At 35.8% G+C, this 22,450-nt stretch overlaps 1 protein-coding gene across 2 annotated transcripts in view; it reads right to left on the bottom strand.

Annotated features, from left to right (window-relative positions):
* Positions 1-22,187, bottom strand: part of LOC126969580 (keratin, type I cytoskeletal 9) — a 51,213-nt gene extending 29,026 nt beyond the window's left edge. The window contains exon 1 of one of the 2 annotated variants that reach the window (XM_050815114.1): positions 21,884-22,187. The gene's annotated coding sequence lies outside the window, so the exon portion shown is untranslated. The remainder of the gene's footprint in view (positions 1-21,883) is intronic. The other variant, XM_050815115.1, reaches the window with a different exon arrangement.
* Between the last annotated feature and the right edge of the window lie 263 nt (positions 22,188-22,450).

Below are 22,450 nucleotides of genomic sequence, written 5' to 3'. Positions count from 1 at the left end.
GTAACGAGCCTAAAAGAATAACTGGTTAATATTTCTGCATATGAATTTCTATACTTATCAAAACTACATTAAAATATCACTAACTAAAACATTATTAATTGACTCCATAATTAAAACTGAAAACAAAATTTTATGAACGATGCGGGACTCGAATCCGCGACCTCTCGCGTTCCGTGCGAGCGCTCTTTCCAACTGAGCCAACCGTTCGTAAGTGACGTATAATTTATAAGATCTTGTATGCTTTGTTCAACTCTCAGGTTGTGGCTTCACCTACAGAATCTACTTTAGTACAGTTGATAACCTTCTCAACCCCAATGTATGCATGATAGGTATATATTAGGAAATTGACTTGAGATGTCGCTCTTGCAAATCTAAACAATTTGTTATATTTTTTAAGTGATAACCCTCACTTCTGAGATTAATGACATAATTAAAACTGAAAACAAAATTTTATCAACGATGCGGGACTCGAACCTGCGACTTCTCGCGTTCCGTGCGAACGCTCATTCCAAATGAGCCAACCGTTCGAGTGACGTATCATTTATAAAATCTTGTATGCTTTGTTCAATTCTCAGGTAAAAATTTTGTTTTCAGTTTTAATTGTCTAATTAATCCCAGAAGTGAGAGTAATCACTTTAAAAACATAACAAATTATTTAGATTTGCAAGAGCGACATCTCAAGTAAATTTTCGAATATGCTAATATTGGGGTCGAGCAGGTTATCAACTGTAAAGTAGATCCTGTAGATGAAGCCACATCTAATTAATCCCAGAAGTGAGGGTTATCACTTTAAAAACATAACAAATTATTAATTCACTCATAAAATGATTCATCAATACATATTAATTCGTACAACGGTTTCCAATAAATGAAAATTATTTGTAGCAACTCTACAAGCATTTAATGATTTACCTGCAGCTGGGATGTTGTTAATATTAACACATATCTGATACCCGGAACATAATATATAATGTACACGAATGTATATTTAATATGAAATGAGAACAGGTCAGTAAACGTGACGTATTGTTTAGCCACAATGTTTAACAAAATTATTTGAGCTATGTGACAAATTGTGTTGTTTCAAGCATTCGGATACCAGTAGTGCCTACTTGGGTATGTCAGTATTCTAAAGTATTCAGAGTTTTTACCTTCAAGTAAATGCTTATGGAAAGTAAACGGACGTTCCTCTTTTAATATAAGTGAAATATCTAAATCAATTTAAAATGCCATGCCATTATATCCGATGTATTTGGGGACATACTCGTACAGTGGCCACGTGTAAATATATATAAATAATATGAGTTAGAATTGTAATAATTAGTAGTTAAAAAAACCTAAAAAATACGCTTGTTATAGAAAAGCGAACTAAAAAAATGAAATTTAAAATTAGCTTCAATTCCTGCCTTATAGACGATTTATGAAAATTATATAAATTAACAAAAATCTTATTTTGCAAATTCAAAAATGGAATAATTTTATCAAATTAATGTATTGTCATCGGTCCTCGATAAATCTACGAAGTTTGAACTAAATCTGGCCGCTTAAAGTGGGTCTAAATTGTGCCCAAATGAGTCGGTTACATGCAAATATACATACAGGTGAAGCTAATAAAAAGTGTGTAAAAATGACCCAGTTTTATAATAAATATATAGATGGAAATATATTCAATAAAATATGGCTACATGTTAACTGAAACATAATTCCGAGTGAATGACGTCACCGCTCAGTATTAAACACCGGATGGCTTGAAGTTTTCTTGAATACGTTTTCATTCACGCGTGACGTCACCATTAAATTTAGGAGCGTTTACGCTCGAATTTATTCATTAGATCGGTATCAAATACAATAATATAATTTTGTGTTACAGCTGTCATTGCTGAAATTATTTTATTTTAGGAAAAAGTAGAGTAGTTTTAAACTAGAGCATGGATTCAAAATCTATTTATTTATTTTGATTAAAACGGTTACAACACCAATTACAATAATCAAGTACATTAAACTATAAATGTTAGACGCGAGGACTCACAAAGTTGGAGCAGCAACTGCACCAACACTTCAAGTCTAGTAGTAAATAGATCACAATCAGGGCGGGCTTCTACGAGGTGATTAAACAATTTCAAGACTCGCGGCACGGGCGTCGCAGTGCGTGTTACCGACGACACGCGGGTACCGCCAGAAGACGGTGATTTCTACAACGAATATAATTGTCAGGTGTATACAATCGAATCAGCTCATTATGAATATCAGGGGCATCTATTAAGCCCCGGCTAACTTTCAGCAAGGTAGTTGCCTGGTCGAGAGCCCGTCTGGTTTCCAGAGTGTTGTATCCGAGGCAACCGACGAGATACGCCGTCGGGTACAAGAACGGGTAGTAACCTAGTTTCTGCTTATACAGGAAACGCAAAAATGCTTTTTGTACTTTCTCCAGCATAAGGGAGTAGGTTACTTCGTAGGGATTCCATACGCACGCGCTTGCTTCAAGCTTACTACGCACAAGGGTACTGTAAAGCAGTTGTATAATATTGACGCTGTGGAAATCGCGCGCATACCTTAATACGAAACCCAGTCTCATAAAGGACTCTTGAGTGACTGTTATTATATGGTCGTGAAAGGTAAGCTTTTAGTCAAATGTCACACCCAGGTCTTTCATTGAATTCCGTCTACTTATGAGCTTACCATTAATGCGGTACTCAAAAGGGATTGGTTGTCGCATTCGACAAAAAAAAATCATCGTTCTATTGAGATCTTTTGATCACAAAACTCCGACAATTTCGACGCGGTAAACAGGAAATGCTTAGTGCAACACAAAGTCACACAGTAGTTTCAAATAAAGTGTAACACAAGTTATTGCGATAATCCGGAGAACGGTGTTACTCACCGCACTGCCGCATGAGTTATGAGATGTTAGTAGGGTGTCGAACAGTTGGGAGCAGTCGAGGTTACGTGTGCAACTTTAGAATCAGTGGCGTTCTATATATAAAGGCTCCCCCACACAGGCAAGTTATTATAGGTCGATAATATTGCTTGCGTTACTGCGATATTTGTTTTCAGTACGCTTTGTATTAGGATAGCCATGGAGTTACACACTGCTGCGATAGTAACGCCGCAATGGAAGTAGGACGTTGCGTTTGTCTAGAATGTTTTCTACCAGGACGCAAACGGCCGTACACACACCTTTTTTTATGAAAATAAGGGACGAGAAGAGCAGAACGTTCAGCTGATGGTAATTGATACGCCCTCCCCATTACAATGCAGTGCCGCTTAGGATTCTTGAAAAACCCAAAAATTCTGAGCGGCACTACAATTGCGCTCGTCACCTTGAGACATAAGATGTTCTCTCAAGTCATGTCTCTAATAAGTCTCATATGCCTAGTAATTTCACTAGCTACGGCACCCTTAAGACCGAAACACAGTAAGGTTTTACACATAACTGCTTCACGGCAGAAATAGGCGCCGTTGTGGTACCCATAATCTAGCCGGCTTCCTGTGCAAAGGAGCTTCCCACTGGTAAATACAATTTTCTTTACAAAACTATGTTCTGTTATGCAGTATTGGTGTACAATTAAAAATTTTTTGTACAATTTTTATCTAGATTGAATGATTAGCATGGCTCCAACTGTAAAAGCCATTTTGGTGATTTATTTTCGCACTGTCTATATAAAAATAGAAATGTAATGAAAACATGAATTTTCTTCTCTGTATATGTGAATATTCTGTACAAATATTATTATTTTTTGTAAAAAATATAAGCTTTATATATAAACCGTCAAGAAATGGTTTCAATAATGCGCTATATTGGCGATTTCTTGTTTTAGCAGCCTTAACACATAAGCTTCAATATAGTCCTCCTATGTCAAATACATTTTTAAATATGGCCCAGTACCTGTGTGATAAATTACAACTCGGCACTACGACGCGATTGTGGAGTTGGTAAATCATTATATGTCGTCTAGAAAAGGTTTCAACTATGTGCTATTTTGCCCATTTATTGGGATAGCAGCCTTAATACTACGATCCGTTTGCGATACAATATTCGCACACAATATCAGCGCGGTAAACAGAAAGTGGCCAGTTCAACACAAAGTCACATCATAGTTTTCAATAAAGTGTAACAACTTGTGCCATAATCCGGCAAACGTTTACTCACCGCGGTGTCGCACTCAGTAACGAGCTTATACGAAACAGTTCCCGGCGAAATTGCTCGGGGAACGAAGCGGGTGTCGTAAAGTTGGGGGCTGTCGGTGAGACGTGTGCAGCGTTGGAATACATATTGTGTCGACTGTCGACGGCTTTATAGATCTGCTACTTTGGCACTTCGAGTTTTATAAGTGCTTCTTTTCATAGTTCTTTTTAAGGTAATCAACGGGGACACTATTACTACGAGTTACGACCGTTTGTCAGTCAGCCCAATATACACTCAGCGGCACAATTAACCGCCCACCCTTTTAAAGTGGCAAATTTTGATGTTATCGCAGTTGTAAGTTATTGGTCATAAATAAGTCAAGTGTGAAAGAAATGTAGTGACGAAAAAATTACAAACTACCCACTTAACTTTGTTTTTTTTACGCATAAGTTGTGAATAGGATAAATATCGAACTTCGTCTCATTATCGTTATCGTTGCCACACTGCTTACATTGCTTCAGTGGCATTAAAAGTAAACAATTTGAGTTTGTTTTGGTTTCGTAACTTAAAGCTAGTGTTTGGACATCACAAACATGCCATTTGATGATTCAGTGGCGAGAGCCGTCGCTTATCGACGAAGGGTGGCGCGGAAGCTTGGTGTCGCACGTACCACCTTAAGGGATGCAGTGAAACGGTTTCGGGAAAGTGGCTCTTATGAGCGAAGACCAGGACAGGGCCGAAAAAGATGCACCTCCGCTCGTAAAGACCGATTTCTTGTGACCAATGTTCTAAGAAATCGGTTCACTACAGCTGTTGAGGCACGAAACCAACTTCGTGAGGTTCGCAATGTTCAAGTGAGTGAAAGAACAGTGAGAAGAAGACTAGGAGAGAATGCCCTAGTAGCTTTTCGACCATCTCGAGTGCCACAATTGCTCGTAGGCCACCGGAGAGAAAGACTTCGTTTTTCCCGAGAGCACGCCGAATGGAATATGGAACAATGGATGAATGTTATGTTTACTGACGAGACAAGAATATGCTTGCACGATCCTGACGGTCGCCAGCGTGTATACAGACGCAAGAATGAAAGGTTCGCACCATGTACTGTTGTGGAAACAGTAGGTTACCAAGGTGGCATGATATGGGGCGGCATTACTTACGAAGCACGCACCGACTTGGTTATCTTCGAAAGAGGTGGAATAAATGCTCAGAGGTATGAAACAGAAGTGTTGGAACCTAATGTAATGTAACCCATTTGCTCCATTTATTGGCGAAGATTTTTTATTAATGCAGGACAACGCTCGCCCCCACGTTGCTAGAGTTGTTTCCGCGTACCTGGATACCGTCGGCATTCGAAAATTAACATGGCCATCCCGGAGCCCAGATTTAAATCCTATTGAACACATATGGGACAATTTAAAAAGACGTGTTCGAAGCCGCATACCAGCTCCAACCACCATAGATGAATTAAAACAATCCGTGATTGAGGAGTGGCAGAACATTCCACAACAGATCAAAGATGTCATCGACAGCATGCCAAACCGTTTGATGGAAGTCATGAGGGCTAGAGGTGGAAATACGCACTATTAGAATTCATTTATTGAGCAGATTTTTTATTTTTAAGCCATTTCATCACATTTGTTAATTTACGGTCAAAGTGTTTTTCAGACTTTTTTATAAATAAACGTAATAATTAAAAACAATATTATCTTTCATTTTACTTCAATATACCTACGTTATAAAATAATATTCACAAGTAAGGCCACAATTTTTTTTTAACCAAAATCGTAAAAAATCAAGGTGGGCGGTTAATTGTGCCGCTGAGTGTACTTCACTTATATATCAATAGTAGTGGGAGTTTTACCAGTGGGAGGCTCCTTTGCACAGGATGCCGCCTAGATTATTCGTACCACAACTGCGACTGTTTCTGCCGTGAAGCAGTAATGTGTTAGCTTCATTGTGTTTCGGTCAGAAGGGCGCCGAGACGAGCAGGATGTTCAGATGATGGTAATTGATGGCTCAGTACAATGCAGTGCCACTCAGGATTCTTGAAAAACCAAAAAATTCTGAGCGGCACTACAATTGCGCTCGTCACCTTGAGACAAGATGTTAAGTCTCATGTGCCAAGTAATGTCACTAGCTACGGCGCCCTTCAGAGCGAAACACAGTAATGTTTACACATTACTGCTCCACGGCAGAAATAGGCGCCGTTGTGGTACCCATAATCTAGCCGGCATCCTGTGCAAAGGAGCCTCCCACTGATAAGGTAATTTAATACAAAACTCTGAATAAATCAGCTTTGTTCGTTACAAAAAATGGCGACGTAATTACAGTCCTCCTTTATTGAAGTTGACTAATTAATGTTGAAAGGTTGCCGAAAGGTAATTTCATGAGGTTTGTTCCTTGAATTTGATCGTGATAAGGGTTGCGGTCGTTTCTAAAGCAGACTTATGAACTTTTGCTTCATTTTAATTAATTCTTCACTTAGAATATACTCGCTGACCCGGCAAACGTTGTTTTGCCATATAAATTATTTTTAGAGTAAGACCGTTTCTTGTATATTGCAACATTACTTTATTTTTCTAAAATAAAAGATTTTTTTCTAAAACTAAATGAAGCCTAAGTTACTCCTTATTACATCAGCTACCTGCCAATAAAAGTCCCTTTAAAATCGGTCCAGCCATTTCAGAGATTAGCCGGAACAAACAGACAGACAATAATTGTAAAAAATGCTATTTTGGTGTATATACCGTATATATATTCATATATATGTAGTAAAAAACGATTATTTCAATATTACAAACAGAAACCAATTTTATTTATATGTATAGATGTATAGATATGGGAGTTATTATTAATTCAAGGTATACTACATAAATATCCATTCGAATATTTATGCCCCAGACCTGAGAAGAACGGGTGTGAGACACATAGCGGATTTCTTTCTTTTATAAAAATTCGTAAAATTTATTATATTTATTATAAATAGCTTGGGAGCGGTCGCTCCATCCCCAATCTGTGGTATAAGAAAGTCATTTACTCTACCTTTGCCATATAAAGGTATTTAACAATTCTTTAGAATTTTGTAATACATTTGTTTGGCACATTTTCTGGGATCATATTGTAATAGTTATTTATGCAACTGTTGTGTAATAAGGGGTATTAAAACACGAATGTGGATTTATCTCACGAGGCGAAGCACATGAGTGTTTTAATACATAATTATCAACAGTTGCATACAAGACTTTATCTACACCCAAAATATGAATCCTCTAAAAGATTCTGAAACAATTAGCTTACTGCTAACATTAAAATAGCCAGTCCTAGTAGTAACCTAATATCATCCATTACAGATTATATACAAATAAACTAAGTATTAATGAAAGAATTATTTATTTTAGTAGTAATTTACATTTTGTATAGTGCAATAAATAAAATTCACTTGAATATTATGTTCTTTTGGAAATTAATCGCTCATTTTTTGTAAACAAAACAATAAAAATATCGAAGAAAAATGGCGGGGATTCGAATGACCTACTTTTTTTTACGGCGCGCAACGTTCTGGTAGTGTGGAACGCGCGTAAACCAAAATGTTCTTTTTTTGAAATTCATACAGATGCCACGCATCGAGCAATAAGAATGTAGCTGTCTGTTAAAACTCTTTGAGCATGAAGGGAATGAAAAAAAAAATAGGAGTGTTGTTATGAAATTCAGTACAACACTCTTTTGGATGATGTAATGGTTATTAGAACATTGGGTGTTTTAATGTTGGCAATAAGCTAACTGTTTCAGAATCTTTAATAGAGGATTTAAAGCATGGGTGTAGATAAAAGCATATTATATCTCCCCAATAAAAGACTTACTAACTCGACCTAACCGAGTTGTGGGCGTTACAAGTTTATGTTTTTTTTTTATTATTTAGTGGCACGGGATGCAAGTGCATAGGCCACAAGTTTATGTTACTGATGTTACCAGGACTGGTGTTAAACTTATGACACATTGTGATTATCACAGTTTCTAGCAAATTCGCTAATATACATAACATTATCAAGAATATATTGAGATACAACAGTTAAAATAATTATTTCTTAAAATCATTCTTTACAACCTACTATGCTACTAGGCTACAAATAGACGAACAAAAGATGGTGTTAATATCGACTACACTGCTTCTGGTTAGAGCCTCTTGCTGTTAGGCAAGACAAGACAACAGGCCAGGTTTATTACTTTAGTGTGCATGACATCTCGCGATACGTTAGTCACTTTGTTTTAGTGTGCGTGCATTGCCGAAATTTTTGCTACGTGTTCACAGCTGTCATAGCCTATCTACGGCCGTTTTCAATAACATATCCTTAGTTTAACTTACAGATACATTGCTGTCACCGTTTAATGACAAGATCTTATCTATCCATAGTTATGTCCAATATAGTTATAGTCCAATGCTTTCTGTCGATAGGTTATTGAGATGTAAGTAAGCGTAGAAAGATAGATTTGTCTACCTTTAGTAAGTTAAACTAAGGATAGATAGGCTATTGAAAACGGCCGCTAGACGTATAAATTATCTAAGAAATTTGATTTGATTTTAACCAGCGTAAGTAGTATCAGTAAATAACAATATATATTGCTCTTAATAGTGATTTTCATTATTATAACACTAGAAATAAGGCATTGCTCGTAACTAATTCTAGTAGGCTTCATAAGATACATAATAGCTTTAAGGATAAATGTATACACTTTTATAATAAAGTCCCAGCCACTGTTTAGGCATTATCTATAAATAAATTTAAATGTTTTATAAAAAAATGGCTCTTAAATCCTATTCCTCCACAGCTGAATATCTAAGTGATCGGACAGCCTGGGACTAGATTATGATTATTTTATAGCGATAGAAATGACTGTACAATATTGTACATTTTTATTGAAAAGAGCGCAAAATAGAATTTGTTTGCGATGCGGTAGTAGTAGAAATGACATCAAAAAGAATTCTAAAGGAATCAATTTTGAGAAAATAAATGTCTTTTATGCCTTTTTATAAATTACTAATAATAACGCCCCTTTTGAAGTTTATGAAGTAACAATTCTTTTTAACAGAAACAATTGAAAATATCAAAACAAATAAAGATTTTCCGTGCTTTCGGACCTTTCTAATTACATGATTCTAGGTGATTGGGAAGCACAGGGTAAGGTTTTGATTTATCATTTCATTGGGACAATTTACGGCCAATATTGATGGGATTTAATCCATGGGATAACGTATTGCTATTTTTAGATTAGTTTTGTATGAATGTGACCAATAAGCGTTTTCTAAACTACGTAGGTATAGGTAGGAATTTGGAAATCAGGATTGGCATCATTATTGAAATGTAAATTCCAGATTGATTGATATATTCTTAGTTACAGTTAGTCTTCTAAATTATATCCCGGGTACGAGAGGTAAGATGTATCAGCCAGAGAGGATATCTGTGTCTCGGTCAAAAAGAGCAGGGCCAGCTTCGCCGTCTCCAGGTGGAAATTGACATATTTGTTGCAAAACTCCACAGCGAATGTGGAGGAGGGTGATTTGAACCCCTTGCTCTGTTTGCCCCGAGTCAGCACAGGTTTGCCCCCTCCAGAATACGCATGGCAGCCCGGGCATCTACTATTAGGTATAGGTCCTGATGGTGGACGCCCAGGGAGGGATTTTCCAGGACTACATAGTCTGGTACCATCCTGGAGTACTCTATTTTTAATCAGGCCTCCGGATAGACCACAGATCGAACGAAACACAGCGGCAGAGTCGCTATTTCACGCCGGTTTTAAGTGGAAGGGGGGCATTTCTTTGGGCGTGCCGGCCTAATTCGGTTGTGTCCCTTAGGACCCAACTACTACTTAATTCTAATACACAACTGAAGACTTATGTTTACTAAAATATACAGCACATGTATTCACATAAAACACAATTGGGTAGTTTCGACGATACAGCACATGCCGATTCTATTCTTTAAGAAATTCGGCTTCGAGTAACTTTTTATAGTATATGAATTTTAGTGCAAATAGTTTTTTTTTAATTTATGAAAAATTCAGCGAGTGTAGTTGGCAAGTAACCTACGAAATCCGCAGTGTCATTTATAACGTGACGAGACGCAAGACAAATTGTTGTTATTTTTCTGCTTCAAGCAATACAAATGGCGGCAATCTTATAGAGAACTGTAACATAATCCAGAGTATATTTTTATATAAATTCGTAGACATGCAGACATTTATACGCATAAGCTTACTTGGCAATAATATATAGGTAGGTACATAATACCAATATAAGTAACCTTGAGAAAAAAAAACACTTTTGAATAGCAAGCTGAACAAAAAGAAATATTTTTATTAATGGTCACTGAGTTTTTTTTAAATAATAAACGAGATGACTTTATTTTTGTTCTTAAACGAGCTCTCCAAAATATATAAAATCTATTTTTAGTTCGGCTTGCTTTTATACTGTGTTTTTTAAATCTAAATTTATTTTCTTCTTCGCCTAAAAACTACTTTAATACATACACTTAGTTATATTGCAGGTATATTGTCAAAGCCGTGATATTATAATTTGAAGGTAGACTGTCAATCGACTTAATTTATTACAATTTAACGTAAACGTTACAAATACCCGCATTTTAATAATTTTTAGAAGTATTTTATTTAATTAATCTTGGCAGTCTCGGAACATTTTGTCTTTTTATTACTAACATAACTAAGTTACTGGTAAATAACCTCCAAACATAAACCAACTGAGAACAGTCCTATTCGCAGCAAAATCAAATTAGTCATTTGTGCAAATAGATTTGCAAAAAAAAAAACGCATTGTATCACTTTTTCACGTCACTCGTAAAACGTATTTGTGGAACATTTTATCTTTTTGCAGACAGGCCGAATGTGGAGAGGGATGACACTGGCAGCAAGCCACTTTGCAGTTCATATATCAATCGTGCTCGTAACGGCCACGCTAACTGCGTGCCTGTCACCCTCGCATTTCATAGCTCTTCACATTGTTTTTCTAACGTTTCTCAAATGTGACTTTGCTCACGTACAACAGAATTTTCCTTAGGATATAATCGATCTTTAAGTGTCTAAGGGCATTTTGAATACCTACACTGATAATAGCCGAGAGTATAATACACTTTTTTTTTTTTTTTTTTTTTTTATGAAAATCAGAGACGAGACGAGCAGGACGTTCAGCTGATGGTGATTGATAAGCCCTGCCCATTACAATGCAGTGCCGCTCAGGATTATTGAAAAACCCAAAAACTCTGAGAAGTAAAACCTACATTACGCCTGTCACCTTGCCTGTCATTTGCCCAGTAATTTCACTAGCTACGGCGTATAGTACAGATGTGTGATGTTTTACAAACGCTGATCCTTATATCTAGGGGTGAGTTCCTGGTGATCTGTAATAGAGAGTCAACCTACTACCAGTTCCTCGCAAATACCAGCTGTTAAAAATGTTACAATAATGTACTGTATTCGTTTTCAGATCTTTTGTGAGGAAAATAAACAGATATATAATTAAAATTATTATTATTTTGAATGTCTTTCTTTTATAGGAGGGGCGATCGGGTAAACACGTGATAGGCAATGATGAGGCATGGAAATCTGGAAAACCAGGGATCAAGAGAAGCGTTGCCGGCCTCTAGGGTCTAACAGAAGTCTGTTTATTCGATAAATAACGTTTAATACTGTTTAATACCAAATACTAGTGTTAAATTACACGACAAATTACAAAAGAAATAAAAATATATGGCCCATGACAAAGCACATGACTAGAATGTTGCGAAACCAGTTGTACTTAGAAGTTGTACTACTAGAAGACTAGTATAAAGAAGTGTTCGTTTTTTATTTCCGTCTACGTCAAACGAGATATCTAGGTACTACTGAAGGATAGGTATTCAAAGATATTTACTATGATAAAGATGTTAAAGTAGCGAAAATATTTTCGAAAGTAACAAGTTTGTTGGCAAACATATCTGCGGGACTTTCTTTTAACTAAAGCACGTGAGTAGATAATACAGGTATCTAGTTACTCATGTGACTGCAGCGTCCATTTTGTTTAAAGAATAATTCATAAATTGATTTCTGAATTCATAGAAGTATAGCTATTATATTATGGTAACTTATTACGTGTCAGGACATAGCACAGAATAAAAGAGTACCTATTAGTACAGAAGGTTTACTTATTGAAACCTTGTAAAGAAATATGTACTTTATCCACGCGCTCATAAAGTGCTTTTTTAACCGCACACTGTTCGCAACTACTGCGACGAACGCGTATCCGACTGATACACTACGATCCACCCGTACTTCTTACGTACCTACTCAGGGTTGACGCGTCATCATAATATGCTTCTAGTGCCAAATCTGTACATTTCTACCTTTACTCCAGTTGTTTAAAATATTATTGGTCAATAGACAGTAATGTAGACATTTTTTCAGTTTAAGCTCCGTATTTTGAATTTAGAACACGATTTGGACAGTAAAATCAGTGGAGAAGCAGTTTGGTATTTTTTTAAACGTTGACGAAAAAGCGGGTTGCTATAAGTTTGGTGTATGTCTGTCTGTCCCTATTTTCTGATCAAGATATGTCATTAGACGGAGGTGTTTTTTTCGTTTTCAATAATAAATTACACTCAGATTATAAAGGAGAAAGTTTCAATATTTACTTATTTTTTTTATGTGTACATATTTGTTACTCCTTAACTTAACTGTTTGTCAATAATTGTACCATAAGTATTTAATGAAAAAAATAAACGACGTCTTGCTAACTTTTTCAGGCTTTTTGCCAGCCCATCTTATAAAAATAAAATAAACTTACTGGTGGTAAGTCACACCATCTTTTTTTCTGTCGTAAACGTATTATTTGATCACTTTTTTATTGTACACTAAGGCTTGGTGATTGACACACCGTTGACACACCACTTAGGAGAAAAGTGTGCTTAAGTACATTGTCTTTAAGCACACTTTTGCCGTTCCGCTTACAGACAATACATAGAACGTCATTGAGTTCTTGCGAACATTATATAATATTATAATTGTTAGATTATTTATCAACCCTAGCAAATCTTTAAGTACTGAAAACATATTGCAGTAGAGGCAAAGATCACTATGCGCTCAGAAATTCCAATTTTGTTTTACTTATCCTGTGGGGATAAAAGGGCGCAAATACGGGCGCCTGAAACCACTAGATCCGATATTCGAATTCCAGACGCGATGCATTCTAGTACACATTCTCGCATTGCGGATCAAACTACATGTGGATTTATTTAGGAAGAAGAATTCCCACACACAGCTTTGAATAACACGATACCAACGACATTAAGAAAATTTATATTGGATTTGGTTTCCAGATTTCATGGAATATAAGGAGAGAACCATATTATAGCTTGTCTATCCATAAGTTCTTTTAAAATACATTTATACTTTGTTATACTTCGTCCGCACACACACGTGACTAAGCGAGGAGTGCTTTATATGCAATGAAGATATCGTAATATTGTTTTGGAAAAGGACCAATCAATTGTCTAAAGAATAAGACTTACAAGACTTAATTAAAATCTATCCAGTATTTTTTCGACAAATGAAAAACTACTATCGTTTATTTATATAGATGACGTTATGCAATCTTATATAAGAGCCACCTAGTTATATCTTATATCTTTAAACGAGCAATTCTTGTATATATATATAATCTGAATCTCGGAAACGGCTCCAACGATTTTCATAAAATTAAGTATGCAGGGGATTTCGGGGGTGATAAATCGATCTAGCTAGGTTTCAATTTAAAAAATATGGTTTTATCCATGTTTGAATGAGAAACAGATACAATAACATTAGAATACAAATGTAAATTTCGCCACTATATACAAGACTATTATAGCTCAGATGGGACATTGGGTGATCCGGAAAGCAGAAGACCCCGGTTCGAATCCAGATGTCCTATTAGTTTTTTTTTTGTTCAAGTTTTGTACATTCTTAAAAATCCGAGCAAGGCTCAGTCGTCCGGATATTATGTATTTATTTATTGAAGTTTCAAGGAGCTTTCTTCCACGTACTACAAAGCTGAGGAATGAGCTTCCTTATGCGGTGTTTTCGGGACGATACGACATGGGTACCTACAAAAAAAAGCGCATACTCCTTCCTTAAAGGCCGGCAACGCTCCTGTGATTCCTCTGGTGTTGCAAGAGATTGTGGGTGGCGGTGATCACTTAACACCAGGTGACTCGTACGCTCGTTTGTCCCCCCATTCCATAAAAAAAAGAAGTCTCAGCCAAAAATGAAAATAATTTATTCGAATTTACTAATTTTGGCACACACTACTGACGACGTCCATACTTTCGGATATTTTTGTTGCATTTGTACTTCAGACAGAGACCACGGGATTCCATGTTTGCGCTAGTCTAAAACCATCCTCCCTATCAAAATAATTGTTAGGATGCTTTTTAATTTCGATAGCTTCTCTAACAAGTCGTGGGATGTATTGGCGTTCAGCAGATCACTCGTGGATTATGCAGCTCGATCCAATGGTTGGTTACCGGCTTTAAGCAAATGGGCGACCATTGCGGATTTTTTTGGATCGTTATTTTGACTGCGCTAATGAGTTCAGACATAGCTCTTTTTGTTTGTGCGATATTGGGAGTTCAGCTGATAAATTTGACTTCAGTTTGGGGAAGCTCCTATATCGGATGTCGTCAGTAGTTTGTGTCGTGAATTAGAGAATCAAAGACCAAAACGAATTAAGCGCCATGTGGACAGATTGATGTACTATTAGTGTCAAGTGTCAATGTGTCAAGAGTTTCCCGCCGCCTCCGCAGTTGCGCCGCGACCACGATTCATGCAATTGGATCAAAATATCGGCATCAAATTAATCTATATATATATAAGAGATTTCCACGTATATAGTCATCACTCATCAGTCACAGACTCATCACGATATCTCTGGAACCATTAGAGCTAAAGACTTGAAATTTGTTAGGAATATTCTTTTCACCGAGTAGAGGTCAGCTAAGAACGGATTTTTCAAAATTCCATCCGCAAGTTTTTTTTTTATTATGAACAGAACAACGTCTGTCGGGTCAGCTAGTAAAATATATATCGTGAGTAGCCGTCATAATAATTACAATGCGAGAATTTTAATACAAAATTACCCATTTCAAATATCAGGTGGTTTTTTGTGTTTTTTACTAATTCTGTTATTATATATTATAATAAAATTCAAAAACGTCTCAAATAGATACAGTTGTAATGAATGGAAATCTGGTAAATAGGTTACGGTTTGATTGTGTTTTGATAGACATAGAGTTCGATGATAAACATTTTCCTAGAATCACGTTCAGCGTTGTCAACTTTAACCGTAAACACTCGCCTGATAGCTGATAAGACTGGGTGCTTTGTAGATGAGGTCATACAGCGAACGTGGCTAATGCGTAATTTTTTGGAGACTAGCTGTTACCCTCGGCTTCGTTGCTTTTTAAATGAAAATAAGGGGAGAGACGAGCAGAACTTTCAGTTGATGGTATTTGAATTACAATGCAATGCCGCTCAAGATTATTGAAAAACCCAAAAATTCTGAGCGGCACTACAACTGCGCTCGTCACCTTAAGACATAAGATGTCAAGTCTCATTTGCTCAGTAATTTCACTAGTCACGGCGTCCTTCAGACCGAAACACAATAATGCTTACACATTACTGCTTCACGGCAGAAATAGGCGAAGTTGTGGTACCCATAATCTAGCCGGCATCCGGTGGAACGTAGCCTCCCACTGGTGTCTTTAAGCAGTCATATTTTATAATTAATTCACTTATGCGTAGTAGTATTATTGGATACATAATAATTGGGGCGCCTGTTGTGGTGCAAAGCAAGTGATATGGCTAGGCATAAAATGATTTAGCAATTCCACGATCGGCCGACGACGTAGAAGATTGATCTATTTCGGGGTGAAAGATCATTGCAAGTTATCGCGTCGTAGTGCCGAGTTGTAATTTATCACACGCATACCATTAGGTACTGGGCCATATTTAAAAATGTATTTGACATAGAAGGGCTATATTGAAGCTTATGTGTTAAGGCTGCTATAAGAGATCGCCAAAATAGCGCATAATTCAAGCCATTTCTTGAAATAATTTAAATATATCTTCAGAATATGATTCTATTTTTTATAGACAGTGCGCAAAATAATCACCGAAATACCTCACACTTTTACAGTTGGAGCCATGCTAATCATTCAATCTACATAAATATTGTACGAAAATGTATTAAATGTACACTAATACTATTGATAAATTAGCAAATGCTTTTAACTCTGAATTTAAAAATGTAATCTAGCTGCGCCCTATTCCTCAAGGCCGTTGGCTCGGTCCCCAGCCTTAACACGGCTCAGACACATCATCTATAATGCAATTTGCCGCAAATCAAATTTATTAGGTACTATCTGCATTAACTAAACAAACTACTACAAATGTTAGGTATATATGTACGTATTCTATGTGCACCGTGGCGCTATGATGGCGAGATTAAATGAAAACATGGGATGAGCTATCTAAAGACATAAAAGGCATTTATTTTCTCAAAACTGATTCCTCTAGAATTCTTTTTTTTTATGTAAATACAGGACGAGCAGGATACGTTCGACGTTCAGCTGATCTTAATTGCAGTGCCGCTCAGGATTCTTGAAAAGCCCAAATTTCTGAGCGGCACTGCAATTGCGTCACCTTTAGACACAAGACGTTAAGTCGCATTTGCCCAGTAACACCCTTCAGACCGAAACACAGTAATATTTACACATTACTGCTTCACGGCAGAAATAGGCGCCGTTGTGGTACCCATACTCTATAGCATATACCATATCTAAACCATTATTCTAAAATTTAAAGTAATTAATTGAAATTTTCAAGAAACAATATAATATGATATGTATATTTAGGAAACAAAATTTTGGTTAAATATGGCCGTTGATATCCCTGCGAGATCGAATCAGAAATAAGGAGATCCGTAGGAGAACCAAAGTCTCCAATATAGCCCCAATGATTGCGAAACTGAAGTGGCAGTGGGCAGGGCACATAGTTGGACGGACAGATAGCCGTTGGGGCAGTAAAGTCCTCGAATGGCGACCATGTACTGGAAGACGCAGTGATGGTAGGCCCCCCACAAGATGGACCGATTTTTTGGGGGAGGCCTTTGTCCAGCAGTGGAATTCTTACGGCTGATGATGATGGGGAAATGGGATTTATAGATAAAAGCGTGAGTGTAAAAAAGGTATTGTAGGAATAATCAACAGCAACCCTAGTACTACGCTATCGGGGTTGTTTCTCATACACCGCAGTAGTTAGACATCTGAAAATTTGACAGAGTATGTAATAGTACTTATTGCCAAATAATAGATAATAAAATCCAATATGGCGAATTCAATTTTATATATATATATTGTTATAGCGTCCTCTCATGTTCATTTTGCAAGTTTTTAAAAAGTACACAGTATCATTAGTGGTGCTGGAGGAGTAAGTTGAGGATACCTTGGACAACCAAGCAAACAAATGTGTCGATCCTTTCACAGCCTAAGGTAAAAACCCGCCTGTCCACGATATGCCACCAAAGAATTCTTTCGTACTTTGGCCACATAATGCGAAGGGGTAATGAGAGCCTGGAGAAATTGATCGTCGTTCGGAACACAAATGGCAAGCAAACCCGAGTAGAAGAAGGAGAAGCTCCTACCAGATGGACTGAACAAATAAAAGACTCCAGGTAGTGACCTGAATGTAAAAACGACGGATGGATGACGGACCTAAATCAGTGGATTTAGGTCCGTCATCAGGGCCATGATGGACAGAAGCTGATGGAAACAAATAGTTCACTCCAAGTGTGGACCACTTGTTAATGACCATGATACTCAGTCATGAGGGCATGACTAGAGAGAGAGATCATTTGTACAACGTACTTTTGTACAATGTAATTTGTAATCTAGTGAGATCTTTGATATCTTCAAGGTATAATAAAAACGAGATCAAAGAGTAATAATTTTATTTTATATGATAGTGCAATTTTAAGTGGTTTTCCTGAAACTGGAGTTGTGCCAATTTCCCAGAATATTGAACAAGAATAAGTAATGTTACAGATCCTTTTCTGAATATAAATATACCAAGTGGTACCTACATAATTATACTAGAATATTAATTCAATATGGCAATGCCATGTAGGTATGTCATACCATGAAGTGTGTAAAATCAAACTAGGTACTTGGAGTGTACGGCAAGGAGTAATTAGAACATCGTCAATATTAGTGTTTGATTCACACAGGTTAATCACCAGACACATGTAGGGACATCAACATAGCATCTATGAACAAATCTGTGATTAATCTTTGAATTATTTTGCCTCGGACTAAATGTATAAGACTTGAGAGAAATTGTGTAACACCCGAAACGTTTCGGGTGTTACACAATTTCAAAGACAATTTTATACTGCTTTTACGTACTTGCTCTTCGCCGCAGCATCTAATTATTAATGCATGGGTGTGTTAAATTGGTGTTGGTATTTCCTTTCGGTATATTATCATGCCATCAACAAATAAAGAACGAATAGCTAAGCTGAGAGAAAACAGGAAGAAAGATCCTGAGAAGTATGCTGAACATTTGTGCAAAGAGAGGGAAAGGGGCTTATTAGAAAGAAAAAGAAGATGGAATAATGTCCATAAGGTTTTAAATTGGAACTACGAACGTTTAAGTGTGCACAAAGTTAGAGCGCATAGGGCAAAGAAAAAAATGGTTGAAGTTTTTTGTTATTATCCCATATGATACGTTGCCGGCCCTTAAGGTAGTATGCTCTTTTCTCGAAGGTACCTAAGTCGTTTCGGTTCCGGAAAACAGCAGCCGGTAATTGATTCCACAAAGTGGCCTTTGGGAGGTAAGAAGTTTCTTGAAAAACGCGCGGTTGTGGATTGCCAGACGTCAACGTAATACGGGTGGTATTTTGCATTCACTTCCCGTATATCCCCGTAGGATCTTGATGTGCTTACATACATTTTAACAAGCAGAAGTTAGAAGTGACTTCAAGTCTGACTTGGGAGCTGTACCTAGTTCCTCAGGTAAACTGCAGGCTATTCAAACAGTAAAAAACAGCTAAAGTACATTGATGTTTACACTAATTTAGAAGAGGATGAACCGGGATCACTGCAGAAAATTAAACTAAATTCTTGTCAGATTTCAGCCAGATATTTTCACGTTTTTGAAAGCAGTTGGAGATAAAGCAACCACATTCAGACGTGATGAAGATATCTATGATTTGCGATACGAGAATATAATACGCGTGTTGCCTACTCCTATTTTTAAACTAAAGGTGATAATGTGTATGAACTACAAATTTCCAGTAGAAATTGATGTTTTCATTATTAAATGTTAATCTTTATTAGTGTTTTAGAATCATTCTACAATTATTGTTTATAAATTTTTGTTATGATTTTAAAAGAAAGCATAATATTTCATTATTAAAGCCCATAAATTCCTTATATGTATATTCATTTCGTACTCGTAACACCCGAAACGAAGCATCTGTAACATCCGAAACAGGTAATTTTATTAATTAAAATTAATGGAAAATTGATAACTAACTTTTTATTCCGTGTTTAGATGGGCTAATGTATATAGTTTGACTTGTTATAAATTAAACTGGAGATTACAGGGAAAATTCGCTGAATTATGCATATTAAGACAGATGGTCAGAAGGTAGAGGCAATTTCGAGTAACACCCGAAACAGCTACTTATTTGTAATTTTCTCTTTAATGCTTAAATATTTTATAAATGCAATTTTAGGAAAAGAAAATTTAACCCAACAAGTGTGTGATTCAATAGTTATAAAATCTAGTTGCTAATACTACTTCCAATAAAACATATTTTATTGAGTTCACATGTAACACCCAAAATGAACATGAATAATAAATTTATAATATAAAATAGCAATATAAACAAAAAATCTAATTCAAATAGGTTATATTTTTCTCGAAAGCCAACACAAGCAAATAGTCCAAAGAATGGGTGAAAGTGTTAGCTATGAGTGAGTATAATATGTATAAATGTGTCACCAACACATATAAATATTATAGAATACTAGCTGACCCAGCAAATGTTGTATTGCCGATATTAAAATTGTGATACAAAAGTAACTGTTGATCGTAGATGGGTGAAAATTTGAAGTTGTATGTATTTTTTAATGCTGACTCATAATCAAACAAATTAAAAAAAAATGTCAAAAAAATTAATTTCGTGTAAACCCTTAACATTTAGGGAATGAAAAATAGATGTCCGATTCTCAGACCTACCCAATATGCACTCAAAATTTCATGAGAATCGGTCAAGACGTTTTGGAGGAGTTCAAAGTTTATCACCATGACATGAGAATTTTATATATAAGATAAAATATATGTTTTGGTAACACAAAGAAATGGCCCCCTATACCAATATGTTTTTGGAATTCTTAAGAATGTTTATTCAACACTAATTGTACAGTAAAGAAAGATGAAGAAGGTAAAAAAGCCCTCGTGTGCCTGTTCTTCTCATACTAGCTCAAATGGATGGTAGTTTTAAGATGTTCAATAAGTGATTGAAAATCCTACTTTGAATAAAAATATTTGAATTTTATGTGAGGAAACCTTACAACTGTGAAAAAAAGTCAAAGGTTGTGTGAAAAATCTTCAAACTTCCACTGGTATGCCCAGTGTGTTAATACAAAATATTGCACCCTGTAGATGTGGTGAAAATAGCCCTTGAATGCCTTATTATCTACCTACCATTGTACATTTAACTACAACCACCCATTGTACCAGTCGAGAGCATTCCCTAATTTTATTCAATATAATAAGATAAAAATAACTGTTCATACTAATATATACATAGTAACCAATACAGTAGGGATACTCTATTAACTTAAAAAACCTTTTTTATAAAATTAACATACAACCTTAGACCTGATGTTATCTTGTCCAAATAACATAATATATGTTTTATGATTTCATTAATGCTAACAATTAAATATGTACTCACATTAGGTGATATATATTATATTAGTAAGGCTTAATATTTAAAATATAATATTTGGTTTTCTTTATACAATTTGCAAGAATTTAAAATGTGTACATTTTTTATTTTTATTGAAAAGGAGGACAAACTAGTGTATGGGACACCTGGTGTTAAGTGATCACCGCCATCCACATTCTCTTGCAACACCAGAGGAATCACAGGAGCATTGCCGGCCTTTAAGGAAGGTGTACATGCTTTTTTTTTAAGGTACACATGTTGATTGTTGTATCATCCTGGAAGCTCATTCCACCTTTGAAAGAAATCTCCTTTTATTTATTAATATGTTAAGCAATCATTTCTTATATTATATTCAGTGTGGATATTTGTTGATGGAGGCGAAACCCATTGTATGGCAGAATATATAACACAACATAACCTAAGAGGTTTTCAAAGCTAGGAGTAAATGACCAATTAATGTTTGTTTGAAAAATGATTTCAAATTTCTTATAGTTTTGTGTTCTGAAACAGGCTTATGATAGCAATCATAGATTATTAGTTCTTTTATATATTATATTTTTACTCTAAATCTAAAAGGAAAGAACATATGCATCTTTTAGCAATTAAAAATACTATGCTAAATATTAAAATGTCCTGAAAATAAAAATAACATAACAAAATATTTTTTTTTTTTACTGTAAGTTAATATATATTTGTGAATAGTAAAAAAAAAGTCTTACCAACTGGTTTCCTGGTGCCTCAAGGTGTAAACAATAAACATAAATGCTCAAGAATGTAAGATGTTATACTTTTACACAAGGTCAGTTATTATAAACGTATATAAAATTAATCTTTTTGCACTATATTATTATTGTATCAATATCTAACGAGTAATAATATCGTATCAGTTATCACTTATAAAATATCAACGTAAGTAGTGTATCTGTTCTATGTTAATTTTAGAATTTTCCATAAAATAATAATTTTCTCATATAAACTACGTAACCAATAGCCTAATACAACTTAGTAGGTACCTACTTATTACAATTACCAACTGGAACAAGACAAGTTAACTTGACAGCGGTCAGCTGTCTTACGATTTAGTGTTGACACTTGACATAACATACAGCTGTGTGCTATGTTGCGATAAATTAAAAGTCTGTGGTATGCACATTGCACAGGTTAGGCGATAAAATAAACTGATGCTTATTCTATTTATTTTTAGGGGTTAAAGTCTTCGAAGTAACATTGAACCGTCATGGTTTGACATTTTTGAGTGATGTTTTTTTCATACGGTACCTATGTAG

This window comes from Leptidea sinapis, chromosome 18 (assembly GCF_905404315.1).
Source record: "Leptidea sinapis chromosome 18, ilLepSina1.1, whole genome shotgun sequence".
In the NCBI taxonomy this organism is placed as follows: domain Eukaryota; kingdom Metazoa; phylum Arthropoda; class Insecta; order Lepidoptera; family Pieridae; genus Leptidea; species Leptidea sinapis.
The sequence above is the reverse complement of the archived record's forward strand: the minus strand, read 5'-3'. Positions and strand labels throughout refer to the sequence as shown.